The 24800-nt window shown below is 35.4% G+C and overlaps 1 protein-coding gene across 1 annotated transcript in view; it reads right to left on the bottom strand.

Moving 5' to 3' along the window:
• LOC117982585 (cardioacceleratory peptide receptor-like) overlaps nucleotides 1–24338 on the bottom strand; it is a 57012-nt gene extending 32674 nt beyond the window's left edge. The window contains exon 1 of the mRNA XM_034968948.2: nucleotides 23990–24338. The gene's annotated coding sequence lies outside the window, so the exon portion shown is untranslated. The remainder of the gene's footprint in view (nucleotides 1–23989) is intronic.
• Between the last annotated feature and the right edge of the window lie 462 nt (nucleotides 24339–24800).

The following is a 24800-nucleotide window of genomic DNA, read 5'->3' as shown; positions in this document are numbered from 1 at the left end:
AGTTGGAAAGGAACGGGGAATATTAGTCATTTAACATGGCTAATATTCTTTGAAAAAAAGTGAAAAGACAGAGAATATGAGTTGCGGTGTTATTCTGTAATATTATTCACTGTGTTTCTGGAATGGCGACCTCGCACCGTTAAGCGCGTTGGAAGACTCTCCACTAGGTGGGCAGACGACAGCTGCAGGTGGCAGGGAGCCGCTGGGTTTAGGCGGCGCAAGACGTCGCATGTGGAAGTCCTACGTCCAGCTGTGGACGTCTATCGGTTGATGATTATGATGATATCTGCTATCATTCGTCATGCGAGAAGGCTAGTTTTATTATTTTATTAACATACAAACAATTACTTTGTTATTTAGTAACAGTAGTATAATATGTTAATTATATAAGAAAGGTTTTCAACATTGCAAGCTGTTTTCCCCAAATTGTATAATGTAGCTGTTAACAATTCTGTTTGTGCCACGAGATTAATTCGAGGCATAAATCTGTACCACATTGTGCCATAAAGCACTTCGCATCCGGTTTGTAATTACACTTAAACAATGGATAAACCACCTAACTTAATAGAGATTTTCGTGCAAATAAGTTTTTGATTACAGAATAATATGTATGTAAAGTCTAGGATCTAATATTAATATGATGAATACTTACCAGATAAAGTTCTGCAAATTACTGCACTGAGCTGTGGGAACTGATAAAATGCTGATTGTGAATTTATTCATACACTAAAGAGATTAATATTTTTTCAAAAAACTGACTTCCAATGGCAAAAATAATAATTTTTGGCTTTGGAATAATTATTAAAAAAATTAACTACACAATAAAAAATATTTTTTTAAATTAATGTTTCTACACTACTTATAATAAAATTAAAGAGTGGCGAGCAAGAAAAGAGAAATCGACGCGTGACAGTCACTCCTAAGAAATAATTTTTTTCACGATTGTTTGTACGGAATTCGGTTTTTAGAAAATAGTTTTTTGCTTGTGTCTCCATTTCTGCAATAAAGGCCTCGGAAACTGAAAGTTCAACCTTTTGTTGAAAACAATTTTAATTTTAAACATTTAAGTTGTGAAGTTCATAACTTAAAAGTTCAAACTAAAACAACTTTTATAGGTATTATTTCTCTTTTTTTATCTGGGATACAATAGGTACTACTTTTTCTTTATTTTGAACAGTCTTTGTGAGCAATAATGAAAATATAACCAACGGAATTAACTAATCTGCATTTGTAGCTAAAATTAAATACACGCGGCGAAATGCTACGATTTAAGCGCGTTATACAGTGCAGTGTGCTCTGAAAATGTTCCTGACAAGTGATACAGTCAGGATTACATGCAAGCTAATATGAACCTTAATTTTAAACAATAGAGTTTAATATGGTTTCATTAAATGTTTAACGCAGTTTCTTGCTTCTGATTAAATCACACCTGTCACTCTTCGTAGCGGGTGTAGGTATTGCACCGCTTTCGTGACGTGAGTTATAAGCGAGTGCAGTACATTATTAAAATGCAATATTGAAGCTCTTAGTTTGGGAATAAAATGTAGCAAGCTTCATTTAATTTTGGAGCTTAATATAAGTGAGAATTATTTCGTTCAGTTATATATTTTATGCAAGGGAATGCCCACTTTGTTAGGAATAACGGGCTTATTGTGACTTTATAATCAACTAGCTTATTCCCACGACTTCGTCCGCGTGGACTAAACAAATTTCAAAACCCTATTTTTTCCCCTTAGGGTTACATTTTTAAAAAGTCCTTTCTTAGCGGATGTAGACGGATGTCAACGTCATAATAGCTGTCTGCGTGCCAATCCGATCCGTCCAGTAGTTTGAACTTTGAACCGTACGTTGTACATAATATGTCTTGTAATTTTTTATTTTTTTTTGTAATTATTTTATTTATTATTAAATAAAAACGTAAGTTAAAACCACTGTGTCTAGAATTTAGTAGGTACTACCTACCTACATATTTTCGGAATTTCCACCCAAATGAAGCCAATGCGGGTTAGCTAGGTATATATCTAGGACATCTAGGTATATAATAAAATCAATAAAAGTGGTTATTAGGCATCATCGAAGAAGCCTGCCTATTTTTGATGTGCCTATCGATGAGCCTGGATATCTGTAATATCAATAAACTTATAACAGGATCGACCAAGATTTATTACTCCTCAGCTAGTTATGAAGTTGGATAGAAAAAAAAACCACAATAATTATTGCTATGTATATAGTACTCATAAAATACGAAAGTGTGTCCGTCTGTTAGGAACGAAAATAATTACAGAGAAAATAATTACTCTTTACTCCGGAGAATCAAGGGGATTTTTTATTAAAAACATAAATTCACGTTGCGAGCATCTTCATAATAAATTCTACTTTTGCAAGTATTCATATTTTATTAATTAATACAAAAGGAATAAATGTAGTTAGCAAAAAAAACAAAATTTATGTTATGTGATAGGATCTACATGATTGCGCTCTAGTAAGGTTCACGGCCAAGGCGCTTCTATTTCAGGCAAACGTTAAGAGTAATAGATACGGGGTTTCCCTTCGCCGGTGTATTATGTTTGAGCACTTACGCCTGTAAGGGTTTTCCTTGAACAACTTGCGTATATACCTACTAAATAATAACATCTCTTTCTGCGTGAACGTTGACATCCTTATAATATCATGGTCGCCATCCAATCTACCCTTCAGCACAGAATATAATATATAATAGTACGTACTCCTTCAGGCCCAAAATGTTGAATTCACACCATACGGTCAATAAAACTTTTTGCTCAAAGTTTGTGAAATGCCGTTGACATCCGTGTTTCCTACCACGTACCTATAAAAACCTTTGAGAAAAGGTTGAATAGGCAACTCTAGAATAATAATAATAAAAACAGTCTCTGAAATAATCTTTTGGTGCATACAATATTTTCATTTCATTTATCATAATCATCATCCTCATAATCTCAACCTATCGGTTTCCCCATTACTGAGCACGGCTTTTCTCTTACAATTAGAAGGGGTTAGGCCATATACCTATAGCTCATTGCGCTGGCCAAGTACGGATTGGCAGAAATAATCATTTGTTAAGTTTTTATATCTATCAAATATTAAACCTATCAAATAGGTAATATTGTGATCATAATTATAGTAATCATAATCATAATCATTTATTGTATGAACTAGGTCACAGCTCACAAATAATCGGTTTATTGACATTTTAATACATAGGTAGATATCTAAGCATTGTAAATACATATATTTAGGAAGTAATCATTCTTAGTACCTACTTATTAATTCTGTGTGTAGGGTAAAATAAAATCCAAATATAGGTCCCTTTTCATATGCATAATAGCCTTTATCTGCTAGAACATATGAGTTATTTTCCCATGTTTTGTACAATCGCGGCCGATGTGATTAATCAATTTGACAGTTATTCAATCGGTAATTTACAAAGCGATGTTATCAAATTTCATCCTCGAAGCCCTGTTGGGGAACAGGTGCTAACATTGCCTATGATTTATTTAACGTTTAATTAGGAATTAATGAATGAATAATAAATGAATGATTTAATTGATTAATTGATTTGTCCGGGGTTCGATTACGGTAAAAATGACAGCTACAATGTGACGATCGCAATCACGTCTGATGGACCAACACGCGCTCGCTAATACCATAAATCCAGGCAACATTGACTTATATTATTACTGCGTATGGACAGATTTATTGAACAAACAAAATGGCACCGACTCGGTGGTGCTTTAGCACCAATGCAAGCTCAGTGACGTCTGGATTTCAAACGGGTCATTCATTAGTATTTAAGAGGTGGCGCTGATTTATGTTTTGGTTCCTAAACAGTGAAAAATTTTGTTCGCTTGACCAATTATCTCGTCATTTATATCGATGCCAGCCAATCACAACAATTGCGATTGTAATATTGATTGATGCAGGTTTTCCGGAATCGACCTGCTGTAATTGTTTAATTTTTTTGTGACCCACTTTCATTTGGTAGACTTTCTTATTTCGTGCTTTAAGTAACGTGTTATATTCGCAGTAGATACCTGTTGCTAGTACGGCAGCAGGTTAAAAATCAATGTTTCTGTAATGAACTACTATAAACGAATTTTTCAAACAAAAAAGCATTGCACGGCGTAAAAGCACTGCATTTTTGCATTGTCTTTTAAAATTGTTAGAAAACTATTACTAAAATTTATTTTCAGAAAATCTATTTTAAGTGCAAAATGCTAAATGGTTTTAAAATAAATATCAATATTTCGACCCAGTGGTCACGATGCGACGGGACTCAGCAGTGCTGCGAGAGGTGAATTTAGAGCTGTCACGAGCAGTATCGAACTACCCGCTTTCTTGTTATTTTTGCTGGAATTTCACGAGCTGTCCAGCGAAATGTAAGCAAAATATACTCAAATCGTCACTAAATACTAACTTTGGATATTGTGCGATGCTGTCTGTCGGCTTGTCAATGACCAAACTTTATAATATTTCGGGATTCAAACTGGATGACATGTTTGGACTTTGGATGTTATAATATTCAACCTAGATAGGAACTTTTGAGCGCTTTTTTTAATCTACATTAAAAAAAGTATGGTCATTTTTAAATAACTTAGTAGCTTTGGGTTTGACAATTTGAAGCTTTCGATTTTTTTTTTATAAACCTTCAAAACATTTAGCCCATCATTTTAGCCATTCCTGAATTTTTATTTTAAAAATGAAACTATTGAGCATTTATAAAACGTGAAAAATAATTTACTAAACGAGAACAATTATTATGCTAAGTAACGAATGATTTAGTGTTTTTTTAAAGGATATTAGTAAGGTTCATCATGATGTAACGGGTGGTCTTTGAATTGCGACCTTTCGGATTGCAGTCCGCTCCTTTAACCATTGAGCTATTGAGGCTAATTCCACACGTGTCAGCTCTTAATGACCTAATTTCATCACCTATCGGGCGAACAAATACGGATTAGGAAACGGTGTTTGCGGAAATTTCCGTATTTGCACAGGAATGGGAGCCTTAGTTTTATATTTCGTTAATTTGGACTCTGGGAGGTTTGGAGGGAGTCGAGATTTCATAGCTTGAAGGATGAAATCCCCATATTATGAATCACTTGTCTCACCCTCAACGATTAGCGAGAAACGAGTTGAGCTACTCGTAAAAGCTAAAATATTATAACTATTACAGATTATTAAAAATTATAATTACAGTGCCCATTATCCATACTTCCATACTAATATTATAAATGCGAAAGTGTGTCTGTCTGTCTGTCTATCTGTCTGCTAGCTTTTCACGGCCCAACTGTTCAACCGATTTTGATGAAATTTGGTACAGAGTTAGCTTATAGCCTCGATAGCTCAACTCTTAAAGGAGCGGACTGAAAACCGAAAGGTGGCCGGTTCGAATCCCACCCGTTGCACTATTGTCGTACCTACTCCTAGCACAAGCTTTACGCTTAGTTGGAGGGGAAAGGGGAATATTAGTCAGCAATTAACTTGGCTAATATTCTTAAAAAAAAAGGACATAGGCTACTTTTTATCCCAGAAAATTAAAGAGTTCCCACGGGATATTGAAAAACGAAAATCCACGCGGACGAAATCGCGGGCATCATCTAGTCTATTACCCAGGCTTTAAAAATTATTATGCTATTCATTTTCTGTATGTAGGTAAAAACATCGTAAGTAAAAACAAAAATAAAATATAAAAATAAATATACGTAAAATACTGAACATAATTCAAAGTTCTAAATATAAAAATGATTTGTGCAAAGCAGACGCATAAAAGAAATGAGGTCCCCAAATTGAATTAGATCAGAGATGATTTGGGACCAAAGTTGGGACTTATGACCTTCTTGTGGATTTCAGACATGACTGCTTTCTTAATTTTCCGATAAAGTTCCATATAATTCATAGGTTGGTATATTAATTTGGTTGAAAAAAGTTTATTTTTATATATGTATTAGACCAACTGCGATGCCCGCGACTTTATTCCCATGTTTGTAGGCTTTACAGTTTCTGAGATTTCGTGATTAGTCAGTCAGTCAGTCAGTCAGTCAGTGAGTGAGTGGTATTTCTCTCTTATACCTATATTTAGATGGGTAGTAAGCCTTACGCACAACATTGTATAGGAAGCTGGAAGAAAGCTCTGTTTAGAAGCATTTCCAATACTTTGTAACTACAATTCAATTCAAAAACTAAGATTTCGGAAAAAATTAGTACGCCAAAAACCTTATACTATTTTTCTTTCAATGCTGAAAATGGCGGCCTCAAAGAAATTTGGTATCGCTAGGTAAAAAACTAACGAATGCTATGTACCTATCCCAATTCAATTTGGATAAGCCCTTTACGGCCGTTTTGAGGGGGACTGTACCCGATGTGGGACCTAATTGAGAATTATTACAACTACCTTCACATTAAATGTGTAAATAAATGAATACAATTGTTGTAATCGTATATTCTTCTGACCTAAAAGTACGAGTAGACTTTCCTCTAAAAAAATTAAAAATTACTGTAAAAAATAACCGATATTTTGGAATGAACTCTGATTTGTGTTTTTTTAAATTATTTAATTATTAAATAATTTATAAATTTTAGGTTAGCGTTTTTTTATTATCCTCATTTTATTTTTATAATTTCGATGAATCATCATTCCTTTTAAATGTAAAAAATTCAGAGTAACAAAATTGTGCTATTTGTAAAGGAATAGTGTATTAAACTAGCTTATGCTCGCGACTTTGCGTGGACTACACAAATTTCAAACCCCATTTCAACCCCTTATGGGTTGAATTTTCAAAAATCCTTTCTTAGCTATTTGCATGACAAATTTCAGCCCGATCCGTCTAGTAGTTTGAGCTGTGCGTTGATAGATCAGTCAGTCTGCCAGTCAGTCACCTTTTCCTTTTATAGGTTTATTTAGATATATAAATTTTAGGTTTGCGTTTTTTCGATGAATCATCATCCCCTTACTGAAAAAAATTCAGAGTAGCAAATTGTGTAAAGGAATAGTGTAATATATACAAAAGTGCTTACAACTAGTTTCAAAGTTAATATAAGTGTTTGTAAGAATCTTAAGCTTGGCTTCCTGCATTCTAGGTGTTTCTTCAATCGAGCTGAACGTGATTAAAACTTTTACGAACTTTATAAAGAATTCGTAAATCGCAAGTCTCTAAGTTTTAAGCTGTATGGTAAATCTTAGTATATTCTATTAATTACGGCTTCGAAATAAGAAGTAACAACGAAAAACCAGCCAAGTGCGAGTCAGGATCGCGCAACGAGGGTTCCGTACTCAATCGTATTATTTAGACATTTTGCACGATAATCCAAAAACTATGATGCATAAAAATAAATAAAAATCTGTTTTAGAATGCACCGATGAAGCCCTTTCTTAAGATACCCCACTCGATTCCTAATTCATTACCACAATTTAATTTTTTTGTGTGATATAACCACAAATTCACGGTTTTCAGATTTTTCCCCTAATGTCGGCTATAAGACCTACCTACCAAACCTGTAGGTTTCTTGACAGACTGATAGACAGACAGACAGACAACAAAGTTATCCTATAAGCGTTCCGTTTTTACTTTTGAGGTACGGAATCCTTAAAATGTGAAATTATATGCAGAAGATACATTTATATTATAAGGTGCTAGAAAATGTCCGCATCATCTCGGCAAGATGAGATTAGGTGTGGAATAATTGTGGATGTACCAAATAAATAATAAGCCTCGTAGCGTGATACTCGTGTAAGATAATATGAGCATGAGGAGTGAAAATTTTATTATTTTGTTTGCCTCTTATTTTTCATTTTAAATCCATACTAATATTATAAATGTGAAAGTGTGTCTGTCTGTCTGTCTGTCTGCTAGCTTTTCACGGCCCATTCGTTCAACCGATTTTGATGAAATTTGGTACAGAGATAGTTTGCATCCCGTGGAAGGACATAGGCTACTCTTTATCCCGGAAAATCAAAGAGTTCCCACGGGATTTTCAAAAACCGAAATCCACGCGAAGTCGTGGGCATCATCTATTCTGAATATAAGTTTAGTATGCCTTCCAGACATTTCCTCTGTCATTGTTAACAGACTTGTCTGTGGTCTACAGTTATTCTAACTTATAACGAGAAAATCTAACATTAGCTATCTCTATTATTATAAAGTAGCAATATTCACGAAATGTTTGTAATGTTCTTGGCTCCGTGGAGGGATGTTAATTTTCTCATCTAGAAAGTTAATTTATATTATTGCCGGTACTTCATGTGGTTTCTCGTGAAAACTATTTTCATATTGTTCACTGTGACCTTTCTAGGTACCTACTGAAACTATGAACATTCTGGTACATACCTACCTACATAAAATAAAAATTAAGTAAAATAAAAATCTTTTTTATTCAATTTAACTTTGGACGATGCAAAAGTACTTGTAAAAGTTTAACATCTACCACTGTTCGGAATAGTTAAAATTATTTGAATGTATGGTAATCTCGTTGCTACTATACCTAGTAAGCGTAGTGAGAGTGCCAGACTTTTGGAGGTGACTGAGATTATGCCAATGTAGATGTCATACGTTTGGCCTAAGCCTATAGTACTTCACCACAAAAAAATACTTATGGAACTAATCACAGTGAACAACTTTTGTTATGTTTGGCGCTTAGAATATAATATAAGAGCTTCAGGGCGAAGGCCGGAGACGACATAATTCAGTGAAAACTTTGCTCTTGATAAGAAGATTAAAAATCTGATTTAATACGACAAAGTTATCCCCAAACATAATTAACGAATGACAACTGCTGGAGTTTTGGAGAAGGGACGGGCACGAACAAAGAGAACTGTTTGTTAGGAAAACACATTCCTTTTTATTTGTATTTCAGTCAACTCGTAACTAGTTACTCGTACTCGTATTAGCAGAGATAACGTGCGTTAGATCATAATTGAGCAGTTCGTTTTGTTGTTTGTGCACTTGTCGTCACGTGTCTTTAAGTTTGAAGACAAGCAATTTTGGAAAATAAAGTTCTTTTGGAACTTACTTATATTACAAAAGTGTGATATAGAAGGGAAACCTGCATGCCTGAGAGTTCAACATAATGTTCTCAAACATATTATGTAAATCCTGCCAGTCCGCACTTGGCGTGACTCAGCTCAAACCCTTCTCATTCTGAGAAGAGATTTGTGCTCGGTAGTGAGCCGGCGATATGTTGTTGTTGTTGATGATAATGTAAATTTATAATTCAACAAGCTTATACTCGCGACTTCGTCCGCGTGGACTACATAAATTTCAACCCCCTATTTTACTCCCTTAGGGGTTGAATTTTCCAAAATCCCTTCTTAGCGGATGCCTGCGTTATAATAGCTATCTGCATACAAAATTCCAACCCAATCTGTCCAGTATTTTCAGCTGTGCGTTGATAGATCAGTCAGCCAGTCGACTAGTCAGTCAGTCACCTTTTCCTTTTATATTATTTAGACGAGTTGTTTGTAAATCAAAAACTGACTAAAGATCTGATCTGATGAATGTGATAAAAATCGATTAGAGTATGACTGAAAAGTTCATCGTCCATTCATATAATCATATAATGCTATCAATAAAATATGGTATGAGTGTAAAGGAGATCGCCCGTGAACGGACCCTCTTTTGTGGCATCGTGTCGTGGCAACTTTTCTTTTACTCTATTATTGAAAATATCCACAATTACAGTTAGAATTGAAACATCCATTTATTTTGAAGAAGTATTAATTAAATAATATAATCTCGATATCAGCAACATAAAAATAAGATTTATTTAAAACCAGTGTGAATAAATGAAAATCGTTTGCAGAATATAAAAGGTAATTATTTGTCTACAATATAAAATTAAAACCATGGTGACATAATAATTTTATAAGGGGGCCCAAAGTTCCTAAGAAAATAGGCAATCTCCCTTCTCAACAAAATAAGCTCATATCTATATCATAACGGGGCTAAATAAAACAGAAAAGGGCGTGATTATCCAAAAAATATTCGGTATCTGTTTGTTTTGGACCCTTCTTTTGAAGACTGGCGGTTGTCGTTGATAAATTAGATTCGGGAGCTAGTAATTTGCGGGCCCTCTTTTATTTTTAATTTGTATAAGGAAAACGTGCAGCCAAAGATAGATGATTAGTAGATGCTGCATAATTAATATTGTGCAGAAAAGCTCGCGTCAAGTTTTGGATAAACGTACACCTATACTTAAAATTACCAAATATCACTTTTTCAATCAGGCCTTACCTTGTGAGCTTATTCTATTATTTTCATTATTTATACAAAAAAACTAATTATATGTCTTTTTGTTTTATTTATTCTTTTATGGCCTGCCATAAAGCATTTTACATAAATTTTTAATTTATTTATTTGACGTTTCGAAAAATAAAATGGCGGCTAATGAAAATCTGAGTTGGGGCGTGTGGTAGGTACTTCAGATGTTGGAGGTGTTGAACTGCGGTACAAGAGGACATTGCCCGCACTATGTATAAACTGATTATTTTAGTACCTACATGTACCTAATATTATCTAATGACTCGAATTGAAACATTTTTCTTTATTTCTTCCTACTTTTTAGATGAGTGTATTTTAGATTCTGACAGTAGAAAGTAATTTTACTAACCCTCTTCATGTATAAATACTAAAATAAATTCTAAAAGTTAGTATCTACGTAGATGGAAAACGTTGAAAAGAGCACGTTTGAAGCGAGAAACGGTTATTTTTTAATCTGCCTCATTGTTTACCCGCGTTCATCTGCGCTGCAGCTTTAAACACAGGACAAAAAAAACTATAGGTACCTACGTATAACTATAGCTGTTATTGTTTTTGCCACACAATTGTTACTAATTAACTTCCACTGAAGGTAGTAAGGTAAAGCTCTTTAATGAACATAACGAAGCAAGAATGGGGAAGTCTATGTTAAAATAGATTATTTCGAATCATTAAATAGAGGATCTTCCAAAATTCATAAAATCCACATCCACTCCTAGTTTTAAGTTTGCAAACAATTTTAAATTATTATCTATTAAACTAAAAAGTAAGTAAGTCAATTAATAACGTCAAATGTTTATGACGTCACATCTATGTACAGTAGAGACTCGATTATCCGGCCCTCAGTTATACGGATTCACGATTATCCGGACTACCAACCGAAAATTCTTCGGCCAAGAGCGTGTCAGACTCGCGCTCCGAAAGTTCCATAGGTACCTACTCAGGTATTTTTTCCGCCATTTTGCACGATAAGTCAAAAACTATTATGCATAAAAATAAACAAAATTCTGTTTTAGAATGTACGGGCAAAAAGCCCTTTCATATGATATCCCACTTGGTATAGTTATCTTACTTTGAAAATTGAAAATATTATTATAGTGAACTAAGTACATAATATGCACAAAACCCGCTTTTCTTCATACATTCGATTATTCGGATTTTCGATTATCGGAATCCCTAACGACAACAATTTGTCCGGTTAATAGAGTTTCCACTGTATTTCAAACAAGCTTTTGAAATTTAATAAAAAGTTGGTGATTTAACTAGTAGTCATCATCCCTGTTGCCATAAGCGATAGCTGTTGTTCTTGGTATTTATCAAATTAACAAAATACTCCTACATACAATTAATCAATGACAAGCTGGGCATTCGGAAAAAGGGACGGAGTACAAATAAAAATTCTTTGTTGATGGATCCACGCGCCTTTTTCTCTTTTATTTTACCCATGTTTGTAGGACGTTTGCAGTTTGTTTTGATAAGGACTTCTGGTTAGTCATCGTGTCACTACGAAATGACTTGTTCGAAATAAGATTCGATATTATAATATTATGCAAGTATTTTTTGGGTTCCGTAGTCTACAAGGAGTTATTATAATTTTGCCATGTCCGTCCATCCATCTGTTCGCCCGCGACTTTCGGGGCGCGCTTGCTCAAAGGCTCCCAGTACTAAAAAGCTGTACCTAATTGTGATATTTCTGATGAATTATTAGATATTTCGATAGCATGTAAGTAATATCACTGCATGTCAATTTTTAACCCCGGAAACAAAAATGACGTTTCGTGTGTTGCCTGTTTTTTGATGTGGTGCAAATCGATACTTACCGATAAATAATTGTAGGCATTCCTGTCAGATGTAGGTATATGAGACAACAAGATGTGTTGAAAATAATTAGGTTTGATTCCCTTGATGGGTTTTGACAGACACGACAAACAGACAGCGAGGTGATTCTATAACCTTTTTTTCTGGAGATATTGAACCCTGAAAAACCCCTTAAAACAACCCTCAGCAAAGAGAATTCAAATTGAAGATGGAATGTGCTAGCGAGGAGTAGTTATGGCAATTGGAAAATTCTCTCGTAGGTACACGTCCCACACATGTCATCATGCAGGAATTATTTATGCTATGAGCATTTCACATGAAGGTATTCAAATTTGCGAATGTAAATTAATTGTGTATAATAAAGAGTTTTTACTTACTTCCTTGCATACTCATCAGTAAAATGAAGAAGATAAGAAAATTCATTTCAAAACTTATTTTAAGTAGACACTTATGCCTAGTTGGAGTTGAAAGGCTACGAAAATGGAGTGGACCCGAGTTTTTTTAAGAACTAAATCTAATGTACTTTGACATTATACTTATGGTTGATCTTGTTATAATGAAAACAAAACACGAAGTAAGTAGATGCCTGAGAGCGCATGGGCGCTGATTACTAAATTAAGCAGGTAGGTACCTATCTAATAATTTTCAATTACAGTGCATGTTTATGGGTGTGGTTACTAAAATCTAAGCATTGAAAGAAAATAAATGTCGTAAATTAATATCGTTATTTTTTTAAAATCTTGTTTGATAAAATTAATTAATTATAATATTCGTAAAGAGATGAAAAATTACTTAAAGTCGTAAATTGTAACTATTTCACCAGTTCTCTTAAATCGTCCAAGGTTCTCTAGGGCGAAGTTTATTATTTTCTACCGTTATTTTCGGTATTAAACTATGCGGTCTGTTTAATATTCTAGGCTACATTTCGCAGGCTGCCAGTTTTGATACGGAGTAGGTGATGATTACGCAACCCTTTGGGGGCGTAAACCACATTACGGTTTCAAGATTATTGTTTCTTGTAGCTCAAAGTTACCATGAAAATTTAATATTCCTCGTGCAAAATTAGAGTTAGTATCTAAATAAAGGTTTGGACACAAATCTCGACAACGAAGCGCGATGTGAAAATTATAGACGGATATACATCTGTCTATAATTTTTACTTCTATCTATAGCCCGCGACAGGTTGAGACTCGAGATTCTCGATACGATAGCACAAAAATATAGACCCCCACTGTTTTGGATGTAGGTACATAACATCCGTCATGTTGATTTTGTTTTCACTCAGACCTATCGAAACAATATAAGTACTCAAGTAGTAAGTATATTCGATGACCAGACCATAATCAGTACCCTTATTATAAATGCGAAAGTTTGTTTGTTTGTTGGTTTGTCCTTCAATCACGTCGCAACGGTGCAACGGATTGACGTGATTTTTTGCATGGGTTTAGATAAAATACAGGATACATTAAATACAAATTATACCTATTTTTATTTAATTATATTTATTTATGCTTTATAGAGCAAGTTTTCTAAGAATGCTGTTTGTGTCATTCTAGTAAGTAGGTATGCTTTCTAGATATCCAACAACTACATCCGGCTAAATTAAATTCAAAAGCTTCTGCGTAGTATTGTACGTTGTCTTAATATCATGAAAAATGTAAGATGAGCGAGTGAGGAAAGTTTAAGATGATAGATTACTTTTGTATAAAATTAACCCGAAAACACAAATTTTCTGTACAATAAATATATTTTCGTGTAATCATCATGATCAACCCATCACCGACTCACTACAGAGCACGGGTCTCCTCTCAGAGTGAGAAGGGTTTTGGCCATAGTTTACCGCGCTGGCCATGTGCGGATTGGCAGACTTCACACACCTTTGAGAACATTATGGAGAACTCTCAGGGCATGCAGGTTTCCTCACGATGTTTTCCTTCACCGTTAAAGCAAGTGATATTTAATTAATTAAAACGCACATACATAACTCCGAAAAGTTAGAGGTGCGTGCCCGGGATCGAACACCCGACCTCTGATTAGAAGGCGGACGTCCTAACCATTAGGCTATCATAGCTTGTTGTTGTAAAAGTTGAATTTCGTGTAATAAACAGATAAAATAATAATTAGAATTAGAATTTATTTAGTAGTAGGTAGCAGTGCTTTTAATTTATTTATTTTAAAGCAAATTCTCTTTGGAGGTATATATACATCTATACGAATACTATAAATGCGAAAGTGTGTTTGTTTGTTTGTCCTTCTTTTACGCCCTAACTAAGCAACCAATCAACTTGATTTTTGGCATAGAGATAGTTGAAAGGATGGAAAAGAACGTAAGCTACTTTTTATCCCGGAAAATTCCCACGAGATTTTTAAAAACCTAAATCCAAGCGGACGAAGTCGCGGGCATCAGCTAGTGATGATATAATTTATTTAGTCGTATGTAGAATTTTTAAACCATTTTTCCTCGTGATGTTTTGTGGTGGGCTATGAAAGTAAAGAGAGTGCCTGGGAAGTACGTGAGGCTTGTGAAAGCGATGTATAGACGAGCGAGCACAAGGGTCCGGTCAGAAGCTGGAGTTACAGACAGGTTCAATGTGGAAATAGGTTTGCATCAGGGATCGGCTTTAAGTCCTTACTTGTTTGTCCTGATAATGGATGCTCTGACGTCAAACATACAGGAGCAGGCACCCTGGTGCATGCTGTTTGCCGATGACATTGTGCTTGTCGGAGAAGATGCGACCGAAGTCCAGAACAGACTATGTAGCTGGCAAGAGAAATTGGAAAGTGTTGGCCTAAGGATCAGCCGAACTAAGACAGAACATTTGTTCTGTGACTTCGGTGGCCCCTCCAGTTTCTCTGAAATTGCTCTAGATGGCATAACCTCACCTGTTTGTTCCAATTTCCGGTACCTCGGTTCGCTCTTCCAAAAAGACGGTAATATTGACCGAGACGTGAACAATAGAATGAATGCGGGATGGATGAAATGGCGACAGGTCTCAGGTGTTACATGCGACCCGCAAATGCCCCTTAAACTTAAGGGGAAAATCTATAAAACAGTCGTTAGACCTGTCACATTGTATGGTTCAGAATGTTGGGCGGTAAAAGGGATGGATGAAAGGCGAGTATATGCGACTGAAATGCGAATGTTGAGATGGATGTGTGGTGTGACAAGGATGGATAAGATAAGAAATGAATATAAAAGGGGTAGTTTGAAAGTAGCGCCAGTGGTAGAAAAGATGAGGGGTAATAGGCTGGCATGGTATGGGCATATAATGCGGAGGGAAGAAAGCCATGTCACTAGAAGAATGTTAAGTATGCATGTGGAAGGAAAAAAGAGGAGAGGACGACCAAAGAAAAGGTGGATGGATTGCGTGAAAGAGGATATGCGTAAAAAAGAAGTGGATGATACGTTGACGAATGACAGGAATGAGTGGAAGAAGAAGACATGTTGTGCCGACCCCACGTAGCGTGGGATAAGGTAAGGAAGAAGAAGAAGTAGAATTTTTAAACCAATGATAGATTCTTAGCCAACGCATTGATTTTAAAAACTCAAATTAGATTTTGTAGAAATTATAACTTGAATAAATATTTTATTTGATTTATTTTTATTATTATTAAACTTATAAAAACTACATATTATTATTTCTGCTACATTCAGTACCACAAAAACCATAGTCGGTTTTACTGAGCACTGTGTTAACTTAATATAGAAAGTATATTATAATATGACTGTTTGAGTTATTTTACAGCAAATTTGTTTGAAAGTACTTATTATGATTTTATGATATAGAATAGCCACAAGGAACCTCCTAATGACGTAAAATTATTCGAAATGTAAGAGCAAGAATATCATATTATACTAATTGGCTTTTAGCTAAAGTCACTCCCAGTTCGGCTACTTAGAGGATAGAAGCTTATTTATTTTGTTTCTGAAGTTAGGTACACTAAGCCACTTTTATGTTCTCATTTGGTATGAAATATCTAATCTTGTTCGGATAAGTTACGGTGAAGATTTCAATTATTTAGATAGGTAATTTTATCTTCAATATCAAACATAAAATCTATATTAGGTACCTATATCAAAGGAAAAGGTGACTGACTGACTGACTGATTTATCAACGCACAGCTCAAACTACTGGAAGGATTGGGCTGAAATTTGGCATGCAGATAGCTATTATGACCGGTAAGAACCTCAGTAGTTGCTCTTTTCACAACTACACCATCTTGTTTGCAACTGAAAGTTCAGCCGGTTGCTTCCACGCAATTTTGTCACTAAAGAATCTTACTTACTTAATACTAGATTATGCGCGCGACTTAGTCCGCGCGGACTTCAGAAATTTCAAACCCTCATTTAACCCACTTGGGGGTCAAATTTTGAAAAATTATTTCTTGGTGGATACAAAGAACATACCCTTCAAGTTTCATATCACTAGGACCAGCAGTTTAGGCTGTGCGTTGATATATAAGTCAGTCAGTCAGTCTGTCAGGACTTTGAATTTTATATATACAGATAATAGCTTCGACTTGATAAGTGTGTTTTCCGCAATGTTTTTTTGTGTAATGGCAAATCTAAAATTTTTGGAACCGTATTCTAAAACTAAATAGGTACAGGACTTATGGGGTTATTTGCCCAGAAAATATACCGAAATAGCCCACGCGTCATTTAGTCACACAACCCCTCTGTTCCCATTTCCTGTAGCTCAAAAGCTTAGATCAAACAATCAAATATATAGATAGACGTGTATTACTCTAAATATGTACCTTATCTAGCTTAATGCTTTTATCTCTATCATTCTAATCCATTTAATATTTTTTGTGCTCGTAAGAATATTACAAGGAAAGGCGTTTTCTACTAAGCTAGCGTATTCTAATATCCGGTGACAATCAAGAATATTTTATTCTTCTTCTATATCTATGATATAAAAATGAATCACTAAATGTGTTGCTCATCGCAAATCTCGAGAACAGCTGAACCGATTTCGCTAATTCTTTTTTTAATAATATTCCTTGAAGTAAAATTGTGATGGTTCTTACGGAGAGAAAAATTTAATTTTTTTTTTGGCTCCGAACACAATCCATACTAATATTGTAAATGCGAAAGTATGTCTGTCTGTCTGTCTGTCTGTCCGTCTGTCTGTCTGTTTGCTAGCTTTTCACGGCTCATCCGTTTTACCGATTTTGATGAAATTTGGTACGGAGATAGCTTGCATCCCGGGGAAGGACATAGGCTACTTTTTATCCCGGAAAATCAAAGAGTTCATCATCATCATCTAGTATTACATAAATTGATTTAATATTATAAATAAGAAATAGTGTCTGTCTGTTCTGTTACATTTTCACGGGCCACCCGCTTAACCTATTTTGATGCTTGGTATAGGTACAGATCTTGCATCCTGGAGATAGGCTACTTTTTGTCGCTGAAAATCAAAGAGTTTCCACGGGACTTCTAAATATCTTAAACCCATGTGGAAAGAGTCGACGGGGGCATCAACTACTTGGTACAGAGATAGTCCGCATTTTGGAAACGGACGTAGGCTACTTTTTATCTCGGGAAATCAAGGATTTTCCCGAGATGACGGTAGGTAGGTATATTGTTTCATATTATGATACACGGCGGCGGAGGTAATTATGCGAAGCGCTTTCAAGCTACTCCACAGAAATTGTAACGTATTTTATCTCTCTCTAGAATAAATTCAATTTGCCAGAGGAAGCCACCCTAATGATCATATTCTGTACTTGATGTGTAATGTTTCGAGTTCACCCACGAATATCATATTAACACTAGCTGATACCCGCGACTTCGTCCGCGTGGAGTTTAAAAATCCCGTGGGACCTCTTTGATTTTCCGGGATGAAAATAGCCTATGTCACTCTCCAGGTTTTTATCTATACCCATGCAAAAAACCACGTCAATCCTTTGCACCATCATCAACCAATAGACGTCCACTGCTGGACATAGGTCTCTTGTAGGGACTTCCACACGCCACGGTCTTGCGCCGCCTGGATCCAGCGGCTCCCTGCGACTCCTCTGATGTCGTCCGTCTACCTAGTGGGGGGTACGGAACCCTAATAAAACGTGGTACATACCTAAACTTTCTTCTTATATTTTCCGATCTATTCTGTGTAAAAAATCAAGATAATTATTTATATTGTTACCTACGTTATTTTCTTTTATACTTCGCTTTTTTCCTAGAACTCTGCGAGTAGCCGAGTACTATATCGCAGATAACACCATGCCAAGAGCGTAGGTCGTACACTTAGCTGATTCCAGATTATTATCCAACTTTTATGTCTCTTCCGTTTAGTTTGCTTATTTGTCCTTTATTTGCATTGGCCAAAATAACACAGTATCTAGGTACATTCTATTTTACTAATTTATGCCTCTGGTTACGTTATATCCGTTCATTATAGAGGTTGAGCCACAAAGAAGTACCTCAAGAGTATATACAAGGTTTTGCATGACAACAAAATCGTAAAATGTTAGAGGGGGACAGGGGAAAATGCTTTGTTGTGATTGATGGACTCAAAAGTCACGTAATTAAGACAATGTACGGAATGAGCGTACCGAACGGGCGTGGGCTGACTTTTATGGTACGACTAGCTGATGCCCGCGACTTCGTCCGCGTGGATTTACGTTTTTCAAAACCCCGCGGGAACTCTTTGATTTTCCGGGATAAAAAGTAGCCTATGTCTTAATCCAGGGTATAATATATCTCCCAGCCAAATCCGTCCAGTAGTTTATGCGTGAAGGAGTAACAAACACACTCACACACACATACAAATTTTCGCCTTAATTATATTATTATAGTCGGGATTACACCTACCAAGTAGTTAAGCGAGACAGTAAAATGACAGAGACAGTGTTGTGGCTGAGAAATTGGCGAAATTGCATTCGTTAAAGTGTTTATACCAACCGAGTACTCGGCCGAGGACACTGACTTGCCACTGTACTCGTTAGGTGTAATCGTACCATTATGCTGAGCAACTGCCTAAGCTTGGCGATCGGGGATGTCCGGCTATTAGGCGTCTATAGATGGTGGTCTGTGGGTTGAGCTAAGCGTTGAGCACTAAGCTGACATCACGTAAGGTCAGTTGATTGAAAGAAACAAAGAAAGAAAAGACGTTTATTTAGCAAACCGTGCCACACTTCACCTCTTAAAACTAAGTGTTGGTTATTCCGGCGCTTCTTCCACCTAAGCATAAGCCCAATGATTATAGTGTGTTTATTTGAAATAGCAAATACTGCTAAATTTTTTCCGGCTTTTCTTGTCAAAAAAATTGAATCTGCTTTCCGAACCGCTATTAGAGTTTCGATTAAAAACGCTCATAAATCACAGAAAGAAAAAAACGTTTATTTTTGAAATCACCGGACAAATTTCGATGATGGATAATTATAAAATTATAAGTACGAAAAGTTGTAGAGTTTCAAGATCAAGACGCGTCGAAGAGCATCAGCATCGGCGATCATACTAACGTATAAATAAGAGAAGCGGGTAGCTGATGACCTTCTTCAAACACGTCTTTTATAATACATCTATTCTTCTATGCAGAGACCAATATATTTTAAATTGGAAAATTGTATTGGACAATACAGAGACAGACCAACTGAATCTCGGCATCGTGGGGCGTGGAAAAGAAATCCTTTTGTAGAGTTCTGTTGTTCAGTTTCATTGCGTACACAAGTGACCGGAAGGCAGTTGCCAGTTATGGTGGCCAGCATAATCAGCTTAGACATTCAATGAGGTGTACTTACTGGGTTTAAGGTGTACTTACGTACACCTTAAACCCAGTTTTCACTAGCCCTTAAATCCTCTTCAACCTAGTTGCCTGGTAGAGATCGCTTCACAGCGATAAGGCCGCTGATTGTATGTTCTTCTTGTACATGTTTCTTTTTGTGTCTTTTTATTTTTTTTTATTTTTTGGTGTACAATAAAGAATAAAAAAAAAAAAAAAAAAAAAAAAAAAAAAAAAAAAAAAAAAAAAAAAAAAAAAAAGAGGTTTCCCTTCTAGTAGTCTGGACTCTGGGTACCTTGCCGCGATACAGTTATTTGGCTTAAAATTATAGTATAGATGGGATATCATCACTGGATATCACTCACATAATTCAGAGTTACATGAGTAATGGCATCCAATTAGTGAGTTTGTTTTTATATTATTAATATATTTATTTTATTTTTATATTATACTTTTATTATTTATCTTCTAAATATATAAAAGCAACAGTTGACTAACTGACTGACTGACTGATCTGTCAACGCACAGCTATCCACGGGACGGATCGGGCTGAAATTTGGCATGCAGATAGCTATTATAATGTAGGCATCCGCTCAGGAAGGATTTTTGAAAATTCAACCCCTAAGGGGGTAAAATAGGGATTTTTGTAGTCCACGCCGAAGAAGTTGCGGACATCAGCTAGTTCCTTTATAAAAGCGGCTTTGAACCATAAACATCTAAACAACAGAACATTAATAGCTGTCGGAGTCAGTGGGTCCGTCGATTTGTATCCGTAATTTGCCTCAAACGGCGCGCTTCCCGTTGAATGCCTAGGTCGAGGAGCCGTAAGCGACTCATTATGAGATTCCGGCCCTGGCCTCACAAATGCACGAGACTATGAAATGGGACATTTGACGTTATTGAATATAATAGCTGGGTGAAAATGACTTCCAATGAACCAAAAGCTTAATTTGCTGTAATCCGCTGAACCAGGTCGAATCTGTATCGCCCTCCCACTGCTAAACATGCAGGAAGAAGCAGCCACCAGGCAAGCAATACGCACCACCACCACGCAGCACCACACAAATCCCAAACACAATCGACGCACGTTTCGCCCCGACACCGGAGCATCCTCAGGAGATGTAGACCTTACAATGCACAATTGCAAAGTCAATTGCTATGCTTTTGCTTTTTTTGGCTTTGCAATTGTGCATTGTAAGGTAAAGCAAGTGATACTACACCTATAATAATCGGTCAAAATTCATAATTCTAGGTCAAGGAAGTAAACTATAGGTTTTAATTTCCTTGATTGGTCTTGACACAAGAACGACAGACAGACAGACAACGAAGTGAGGGTCTTCTAAGGGTTCCTTTTTCCTTTAGATGTACGGAACCCCAAAAAAGTATTTCAATCTGAAATCTATGGTACAATTAATTAATATTAGGTATTAATTAATAGGCAAGCAACACAAAAACCAACAGTTTACGCACTCGAGTTGATTGGAACGTAACAAATTGGTTTCGGTGACCTTTTTGGTCACGTGAGGAGATTTTTTCACCATCCGAAACGTTTGGGAGGTTTGATTAAAAAGATTTGGTTTAGGTATTTGAAAAATCAACTTCAGCTGGCCTTTTTCTTTGCGAGCTATTCGGACAATTTGCTTTTTTTGTTCAGTACGGTCTATCAAGTATTTATTTTCAGAGACGCAATTTTCGCACCCTTGAAATTTATTTTTTGTTATTTGATTTGGTATTTTTTTGTACTTTACTTGCTTGTTTTTGGTTCTAACTGTATTATTTGAATTTGATATGTAGGTATATCTACTGGCTATACTTTGGATCAATGCTCTGTTACCACAAGGGAATTACTTTTTAGTTAAAAGCAAATGCATGTAAAGAGGTCTTACATATACATGTTTTAGGTAGGTATATACTTCGGTGGTACGTATAATCCGTGACAGGTCGAGATGGCAACCGTCTAAGTTGTGAGTGTATTTTGCCGGACAGCTTGTGAAGTTCCAGCGAGAAGAACAAGAAAGAGGGCAGTTCGCTACTGCCCTTGACAGCTCGAACTTCGTCTCTCGCAGCAGTCCCGTCGTGACCACGACCCGTGCAATTGGGTTGAAATATCGACAAATAAAAACAAAAATTAATCGTGGTATGTACCCGTTATATACATTAAAATATATCGTTAAACCACGAAATAAGCTTAAAATCATTAAAATCATTTGACAACAAAGTGATCCTATAAGGGTTCCGTTTTTCCTTTTGAGGTACGGAACCCTAAAAAGGTAGTTGGCCAAGTAATCCCGGGAAAAGACAGGCTAATTTTTATCCCGGAAAATCAATGAGTTCCCGCGAGATTTTTTAAAAACCTAGATCAACGCAGACGAAGTCGCTGGCATCAAGTAGTAACATATAAATATTTGGAGCAGTTTTCGTAATTTATTTCTATCGAGAAAATTGTATCCAATCGTGTTTCCATTCCATGAGAAAAGATTAAAGACCCAAAAAGAAGAAAGAGCCAGCAAGATACTCTCAAAAGAATACCTTAATATTACATACAAGGATATTATGATCAAAGAAGCGTTGTAATAGAAGTATTTATGAGTATTGATTACATCTGATGAACTCATTATTATTTCCGACTAGGAAATAGCAACCAAAATAATATTATATATGACATAATCTTCGTAAACTGTACTAAATATCTTCTTATAAGTCCGAAAGTATGCCAGCTCAATAAGCTTCCTTGAAATTTCCTTGAAGTGTAGAAAAACACTATTATGAAAATTATAAAAAATACTTATGCCTGCTTGTTTGCATCTTACTCCCTTCTTAGCATCCCAATCTACCTAAAGGAAATCTACCTACATAGGATACTATTTATTCCGGCATAACAAAGGAGTAGGTAAGGAGAAGTAAAGGAGAGTAGTAGTACCTATACTAGAAGGATTTTAAAGAATCAATTTTTTCCCCACCCAAAACCAACCGATAAAAACCAATTTTTCATGAATAAATATTTAAAATATATTTAAATAAATAGTCATCGCGATAAGTATACCTACATAGAAACGTATAAGAACTTGGGCAATACTAAGCAAGTGGTGGCACTTATGGATGACGATACGTGCATCAACTGCGGTAAATGCTCTATATCCCCAGTACCGGACTCAGGATACCAGGCTGAGTTTGATCCCAAAATTCATATCTCACGTGTAATAGATGATTACACGGTTTGTAACAATACTGAGGAAATAAGATAAAAAGTTGAAAACCAAAACCCGACTACGGTCGTCGTCTTAATAAACGCTGAAATATTATAGTAAAATTCTGTTTCGGTCTCTTGGTATATTTTAATAGTATACTATAATATATTTTATTATGAACACAGTATTTTTTTCACTTTCATTTGACATTTCACTCGATACAATAGCAAAAAAAAAAATTTGAGACCCCTAATTTTTTTGGATGTAAAATCCGTCAGATCGATTTTTTTCGTATAAAATGTAGCCTGTGTCACCCGAACCATGACAAAGAATCAATTGACATCTCACTCATCAAAATCAGCTCAGTAGTTTAGCCGCTATAGTGGAACACACATAAATACAAACAAACATACATACAGAGACTGCCAAAATCATAAACCCTTCCTTTTGGCTTTGCCGTAGCTGGGTAAAAAAGAAAACTATATAATATATAGGTATATCTACATGAAAAAAATGTTATCACTAATAATTATATAATAATATATACACCGAAAAGTATAATTTTAGAACAGTATCTATCCACATAGTAAAGTCTATCTCTCGTCTATAAAACATACAAAAAAAATTATCATATAAATATATATATATATATATATATATATATATTTATAAAAATTTATACACCGTCTAAATGGTTTTTACCTCGCTTACTACAAGCTCAAACCGCTTAGGCATGTACATTATACACTCTAGTTCAGATTTTGCATGTACGTTTTTTCTACACAGTTGACTTGATTCTAAGTAAATAATTCCCAGAAATTCTACCCGAGCAAAGCCGGGGAGGGTGCTTGTGTTTTGTGAAATTAAACGACCTGCTAAATAGCGGGTTATTCAAGAAAATAATATAGATGAATTTCTTTAGAATGTTTTCCGTAGTCGTACAGTTTTCAACTGACCTATTAGTATTTAATATATTCAAACTTACCTTAGAATAACTTCAAAGTTTCAAGCACTTTGAGCAGAAATTATTTATAAGTTTATTCAATTGTTGTTAATTACATTCTTAGTAATAACACAAGTTTTTTTTAAACATTTATATGAATAAAACTTATTTCACACACTTTTATAGTAAAAATACAACAACACTCAAATCAAAATATACACAGTCAAGTTTTCTTTCAAATAGTTTTCCTTTTTAATTTTAATATTATAGAGTTACCACACAATATACGGATATCTTAATAAAAGTTTCCGCGAAAGTATTCTTTAATACAACTACGTAAAACTTCAATTCGCGATCGCTATTCGCCACGGTGCATGCGTGCGTCGTCTACAAAAGCTGTATTCAGAATCGCTTCACGCTGAAAACTGAAGTAAATAAGGGTTGTCACCAAGGAGAAAAATTAAAGTACAGTGCGCGGCAGAAATATTGTAACATCGCTTCGACCTTTAGAAAGACACAACGGTTTCATAGAGCGTTGTCTCTTTCGTTGATACCGACAAAACGTCACATAAGTATGAGTGAAGGAGACACCGCTCTTCAAATCTCATTCTAAAGGTCGATGTACAATATTTCTAGCCGGCTAATGTAATAAAGGTTGCTAACTAAAAGCTGAAGAGTAGAGTCAGAGTGACTATTTTTATGTGATTTATGCCAATTCTCTATCAATGTTAGTTATTGTAATTATTATTACCTTTCCTACTATTTTGTTTCAAGTATGACGATTATGGCCTTTGTCGTTATGCGCTATTCTGGTAAAAAGTAGGTACGTAAGTTCTTTAATAATGCCGTATGT

Source organism: Maniola hyperantus, chromosome 5, assembly GCF_902806685.2.
Source record: "Maniola hyperantus chromosome 5, iAphHyp1.2, whole genome shotgun sequence".
Lineage (NCBI taxonomy): Eukaryota > Metazoa > Arthropoda > Insecta > Lepidoptera > Nymphalidae > Maniola > Maniola hyperantus.
This window is presented reverse-complemented; position numbering and strand designations above follow the sequence as displayed.